The sequence below is a fragment of the Asterias amurensis genome, chromosome 21 (assembly GCF_032118995.1).
Source record: "Asterias amurensis chromosome 21, ASM3211899v1".
NCBI classification, from domain to species: Eukaryota; Metazoa; Echinodermata; class Asteroidea; order Forcipulatida; family Asteriidae; genus Asterias; species Asterias amurensis.
The window spans coordinates 5059166-5065635 of NC_092668.1; the positions used below are offsets into that span (position 1 = coordinate 5059166).

At 38.3% G+C, this 6470-nt stretch overlaps 1 long non-coding RNA gene across 1 annotated transcript; it reads right to left on the reverse strand.

The window, feature by feature from the left end:
* Positions 1-4328: 4328 nt before the first annotated feature.
* LOC139953190 (uncharacterized) lies at positions 4329-5984 on the reverse strand. The gene is made up of 3 exons (XR_011787949.1): positions 5916-5984; positions 5425-5538; positions 4329-5310 (listed from the first exon to the last, which is right to left on the reverse strand). It is a non-coding gene; the product is annotated as an uncharacterized lncRNA (long non-coding RNA).
* Positions 5985-6470: the final 486 nt, after the last annotated feature.

A 6470-nucleotide genomic window follows, 5' to 3' on the forward strand; every position in this document is an offset into this window, starting at 1 on the left:
TTCTAACAATACCAATTTTATAGCAAACGGTTACAAACGCTTTTCAAAGACCAACTCGACCGATCCAAGGCAACGTGTTCCTTTAAGACAAAAGTTTAATCATGGTAGCAATCATAGTGGCGCGCTTGATTTTTTTTACTTGTATCATGTTCGGAAATGCATTAATGTGAGTTTGATTTGATGGGACTTTTGGAACTCGTGGTGGCAGCAGACTTAACAGGTGATCCAATGTTTTTGGAAACATGCGCCTGACCAGAACATTAGAATCAATAAACATTTAATCTGACAAGTATGCCTAGCATTACAAAGTCCCGTCCACTGGGTAATACTTGTTGCCACTCAGAGACACGGTTGTCGATTTGTTTAGCACTTTGTGCACTTAAAGGCAGTGGATAGTGTTGTAATTACTCAAAATAGTTATTTTTAATAATATCATAAAACCTTCTTGATTAACTGTAATGGGGAGAGGTTAATAGTATAAAACATTGTGAGGAGACAAACAATAAATAAGGGCTGTTGAATATATTATATTTGTTTGTTCAGTTTAGTATATTGTTGAACTAATTTCGCCACAATGCATAATGATGGACATGATCAAAATTTGAGATGTGGCACGTTTACAACCCATAAGTTTACATGCAATTAAACACAAGTAAACCCAATTTGCCATGTAGGGCATTGTAGATAGAAATAACAAACGAGCTCAAAGAACAGGAAATAAATATAATCGCCGAACATTTTTAGCTCAAAAGAGCCCTACCGTCGGCCCTACCGTGTTGACTTCAATTGACTCATTGTGGGCCACTGTTGTTTGGTTCATGAGGAATTTGTACCTGTGGAAAGCGTGTTTTCCCAAAATGAACATTGGCGCAAAACACCTGGGCCAAATTTCACCTCTCTGTTTACCGCCGTGAATTCGTCGTTTGCGATCACCATTCCACTTCCAGCGACCAGCGGGTGTTCCCCCTGCCCTGCGTGCAATTAAAATCACCCACCAGGGCCCAATTTCATAGAGCTGCTAAGCGCAAAAAATTGCTTAGAATGAAGTTTCTTCCTGATAAAAACAAGATTACCAACCAATTTTCCATTTGTTGCATATTGCTGGTTACTGTTTTTTAAGCTGTTGTTTGCTCATCCTTTAAAATCACGTGGAAAATTTTGGTAATCCTGTTTTTATCAAGGAAGAAATTTCATGCTAAGCAAATTGTTGTGCTTAGCAGCTCTATGAAATTGGGTACTGATCCCTCTTGAAAATACACGCATTGACATGAGAGCTTACGTTCACTCTGTGCCACACCCAACCTCAACTACTTTCACGTCCATTTTAAATTACAATCCCTTTTTTCAAAAGACGAAAATTTGGATAACATGGCTCAACTTAATACTCAACTGCACTAAATAAAAATATATAATATAAACGAAAATAGATTTAATTAACAAAGGCATTTGCATTTAAAGGAACGTTACAGAATTGGTTTTACCAATAACATAGTTGCTGGCAGTGTAAGCACTTTATGTAATCCATCATATACATAAACTGACAAACCTGTAGAAGTTTTAGATCGATCGGCCATCTGAGTCCCGAGAAAATAGTGAAAAACCGATTACTTTTTTGCCGCTAAATCATTCGAATATCCATGCACGGTCCAGGCTTGCAAATTTCCATAGATAGATTTTGAATGTCGCCCTCATGCGTTTCAGCACGGACAGCCGTTGAAATACTCATTCGTACTCAGGGTTTTGCGAGTTGGCCGTTTGCGGTTGTATACTGAAAGGTCACCGAAGGTTCATCTACATTAATAATGAGGCCCTCCGTCACACGCGCGGTGTGTGCGTGTACAATCATGTATGTGTGGTTAACATCATAGAGCTCTATGTCTTTGATACATACAGCATCAGCATACTCTTTTACTACTTCAACTTGAACAGGGATGATGGTGCTCACGGCCGGGGGGGGGGGGGGGGGGGACACTCCATCAACCGTGGAAAAATACGCCAAGCTCATAAACAATTGTAAAGTACTGCCGATGAACATGGAGAAAAACCTGTTAGATAATTTATAACAACATGATAATTATGAAGTTTATTTTCATACACTTGTGTCGTGTCTAATTAGATAAAAAAAAAGAGGAATCATTCACAGTAAGATAATAATTTTTTTTTTAGAATCTTCCTCCACGATTGACCAAAAAAACATGGAGGTACCGATCCATGATATAATAGACCTAATAGCTGCTTTATTTTATATTTTTTTTATGTAACTGGCCCAAAACCCTCTCGTCGGAGGGAGTTATGGACCTACAATGCCATCACTCATGAGCTCTATGTATGAGCTCCTCAATTACAAATGAAATAAAATTTTGTCATCTCCGTGGAGCTATACCTACATTGTATTTTATAAGGTAAAGTACATGGATTATGTGAAAACGTAAACAACGACAACAATGAAAATATACTGGGATCATCACACATGACGGGCGCAAAGCAACCCGGGCGGTCCGCGCCTACACACAGCCGTCGGGCGGCCATGCGGCAGCCGGCGAGCCCGGACGCATCCCTCCACACGGAAACTATAGCCATTCTAAAAAATCTATCTCTTTTTCTTGACTAATTGTTCTGTTTCGAGCAACAAAAACAGGGAAAAAACTTTGGGCCAAAATCAAGGTTGAAAGGGGGGTTACGACAAGTGGTTCTTTAACTCGGTATACTGTACATAGCCTATATATTGCCTCAACAATGTCTTTTGACAGTGGCAATGGCAGTTTTATCCTTATCGTTTAGGCTCACGTGATTCATTTATTTTTCTGTATTTTTTTGTATTTACACACTTATTTTTATTAATCCATATCGGCTTTCTCAACCATGGGTCTTGAGTAGAGGTAGAATAGTTCCATTATAATGAAAATTTCCTCGAATAAAGAATGGAGGATAGTAATTATATAGCATTTAGTTTACAGAAGATACTTTTTTTAGTTAGCAACAAACGCAGCTACACATCACAGTACACGCGCCTGTGAATGAATGTTGTATATTATTGTACAACACAGTCGTCCTAACTGTATCTCGTGTAATAGCCTACAAACTAAAATGAGTTCGAATTCTTCACAAGTGGTTCGTGCCGATGAAGAAGTGTGGTCACCTGAATTGGAAGGACAAAGTCAGGTAAGGAATCGATGACATAAATAGCCCTCTCCCCAACCCAGTGTTGTGTTTAGGTGAAATCTAAGTTTCCGACTTTAGGAAGAACGAGATGCAATTCGTACACATCTATCCATGCTTACTCAAGCACCATGAATATGACAAATCCAAGGATACAATGGCCCTATAGAGTGTAGTTTGGCTAGAAAAAAACTCAGATTTCAGTAGACAAAATAATTTGCCAAAAATAAGTTGTTATACTTTCACTAGTCATGATGGGCTCATGTGTGCGCGTTATTTGTGAAGTGCGTGCGTGTGTGCATGTTTGAAGTGACCATTATTCATTTTAATCTGCTGCTTTTCTACACTGATCCAATAAACCTCTCAACCAAAAAGAAATCGACAAATTTATGTTCGAGGTCCAGCTTTGTAAACATATTGTAATTGTTGCAGTCGCATCTTGGTAAGCCTTCACATCATCTCAAGCTATTTATACGCAAAACTATTTCTCTGATGATACTGTAGATGATACATACTTTTATGAAATTATTTATAAACAGACAGTAAGCTTTCAGACTGAACTGAATTATTTTCTTTTTAATCATTAAATTAAAAAGATCATGTCTTTAACCTACATACTACAACCAGAGGAAGGGAGGGCAGAAGTGGGCAAGGCAGACGAGCAAGGGGAAAAGCTTAGGCACAGTAAGGGGACAAGGCAGCACAAGGTGAGAGGCATCATCAAGAGGGGGGAGAGGAAGGGCAGCCAGGGGCACTAGAGGCAGAAGGGTTGTGGCACTGCAACCTCTGCCACAAGCCCAGGCTGTGACTGTTCTTCGTGAACAGAAGCAGCAAAGATTAAGGGTAAACATCAATTTAAAATTAATTCACTAGTAGTGGTACATAAGTTGGGCAAAAATATTCTAACTTTTTATTGACATTTTAAATTCCTCATCAATTATTTACTACACAGAAAGGCCTATGATAAAAAAAAACCATGCAAACAGAACAAATTTACCACTAGAATTCTGGGATTCACCCCCCCCCCCCCAATCATAACTTTCGTTCTGGCTCTACCATGGTTGATAAATCCCTCGACAATCAAACTGTAGAGTTACATTAAATAATGTTCACACCTAAGAACAACAAAATCCAAAGCTCTAGTTGGACTCGATTACAATCAATTCAATTGTCAAATCTGTCAAATAAATAATTAAATACCAATGTTAAAACACATCAGCCATGACTGCTAGCAAGAAATGTGGGTACACAACTAGCGCAGATAATTGGAATGCACAAGTTTATTTTGAAGGTAAAACAAACCCACATGTACATTGTATATTTCTATTGAAACTTATGATTTTGTAGACTTGCAGACTACTTGGACCCCTTTTACTTGCAAACCACCCACATCCAAGTGTTTATTCAACATACTGGGATTCATGTACACAGGTGTACATAGATGGATGCTGTAGGTAGTGACAACCCTACAGCACGAACTGCATGTATACAGCTCATAAACCTGCACAATTTCAGTAGCTACAAACCCAGAACATATTTTTTTGTAGTATACTGTCATCAATGTAAGGTTAGTCTGATAATATAGATAGGGAATCAAAATAATTAAACATTGCCAATTTCTAATTACGCAGGAGGGCATTGCAAATATGTCAATCGAAGGAGTTCGGCAGTTGCTGCTGCAAGCTGCAGAGAGAAGCCCAGGTCTCATCTTCGACATTTTGCATGAGCAACCACAGCAGCCAGCCCAACCTCGGCCTGCTCAAGATCTAGAGTTGTGTACGTACTTGTACACATTGCTGACCAATGCCAACAGATGAGGAATGTATTTGTTGCAGAAATACACATGGGCATTGCCTTTCTTTACATCCAGTATGTACATTTAGCAACTTTCAATCAATACTGCACTTTAAAGGCAGTGGACACTATTGGTAGTTACTCAAAATATTTATTAGCATAACACCTTACTTGGTAACGAGTAATGGGGAGAGGTTCATAGTATAAAACATTGTGAGATCTAAAAAGATCCAGTGTAGACCCGACCATGTGAAGGCAACCTCATCTTCAAGTTGTGCAGCTTCTTCCTCATCCTCGTCGGCTATTCCGTGGACTTGTTCAGCATGTGCACCCACTTGAAGTCCTTCACAGCTTTTTCTAAAAAATACATGGAATAATGTCAGCTGTGTATAGAATAATGCCAGTTGCGTATGTACAATAAAAGTAATTGCATACCGGTACTTAGTTTAAAAAACAAGACAAAAAACTTACCCTATTTTACATGACATCACTGGCTTCCACAAATCGTCATCTTGTAGGGTTATATCACCCTCAAATTCCTGGGGGTAAATAAACTGGCCATCAACCTTGTAGTTGACACTGATGCTAAATTTGAAAAAAATAAGAACACAAAAATGTCATGAAACGTACTCTAAAGTGACGTAGTTTTCCAGAAAGTAGTAATTTTCCACGAATTTGATTTAGAAACCTAAGAATTTGATATAGAGGTCTCGAAATCAAGCATCTGACATCCGAATGCACACAACTTTGTCTAACAAGGGTTTTTTTTTTTTCATCATTATTATCTTGCAATTTCGACGACAAATTGAGCTAAACTTTTTACAGGTTTGTTGTATGTTGAGAAACACCAAATGAAAAGACTGGTATTTGACAATTACCAGTGTCCAGTGTCTTTGAAGGAGGTTTGAAAAGATTAGTTTTATTATTAGCAATGCAAAAACATAGAAGTAAAATTAACTTACAATCCAGAGGAAATGGAGTCACTGTCATGATAGTCTCTAGTGATTTTGTCTCCACAGGTGTTGAACTTGAAACAGCCATTGGTAGTCCTCTAGATGTGGAAATAAATAAGAAAGCTTTAATTAATATTGTCAGTGAGTGACTGAACACATTCGATACAGAGGCCAGTCTAATTGTCTAGATTTTGTTTTTCAAGGTTCCCTTAAATTATAACATTATAATAAATAAAAAGGCGGGATCCAAAAGGTGAAATAAAAATAAAATCATGAATTCACAGGGATTTCAGAGTGCTAGTGAGTTTTTCTTAATGAATCTTTTCTTTTTTTCTCGATATGATGTGGATGATGTGAAGGGTTTGTTGGATTCTAAAATACAAAATACTCACTTCATAGGGCTGGAACTGGAGGTGCTGCTTCTTCTCCTCGATGGTGCATGTTGTTGGCCGACGACGTATTTATCCAGTAAAAACGTGGCCAACCTACTAAGTACTAGCACACGACATTTTCATTTCTACTGATGTTCAACGCCATCTCTGCATAACGGAAACTGGAAGCTTC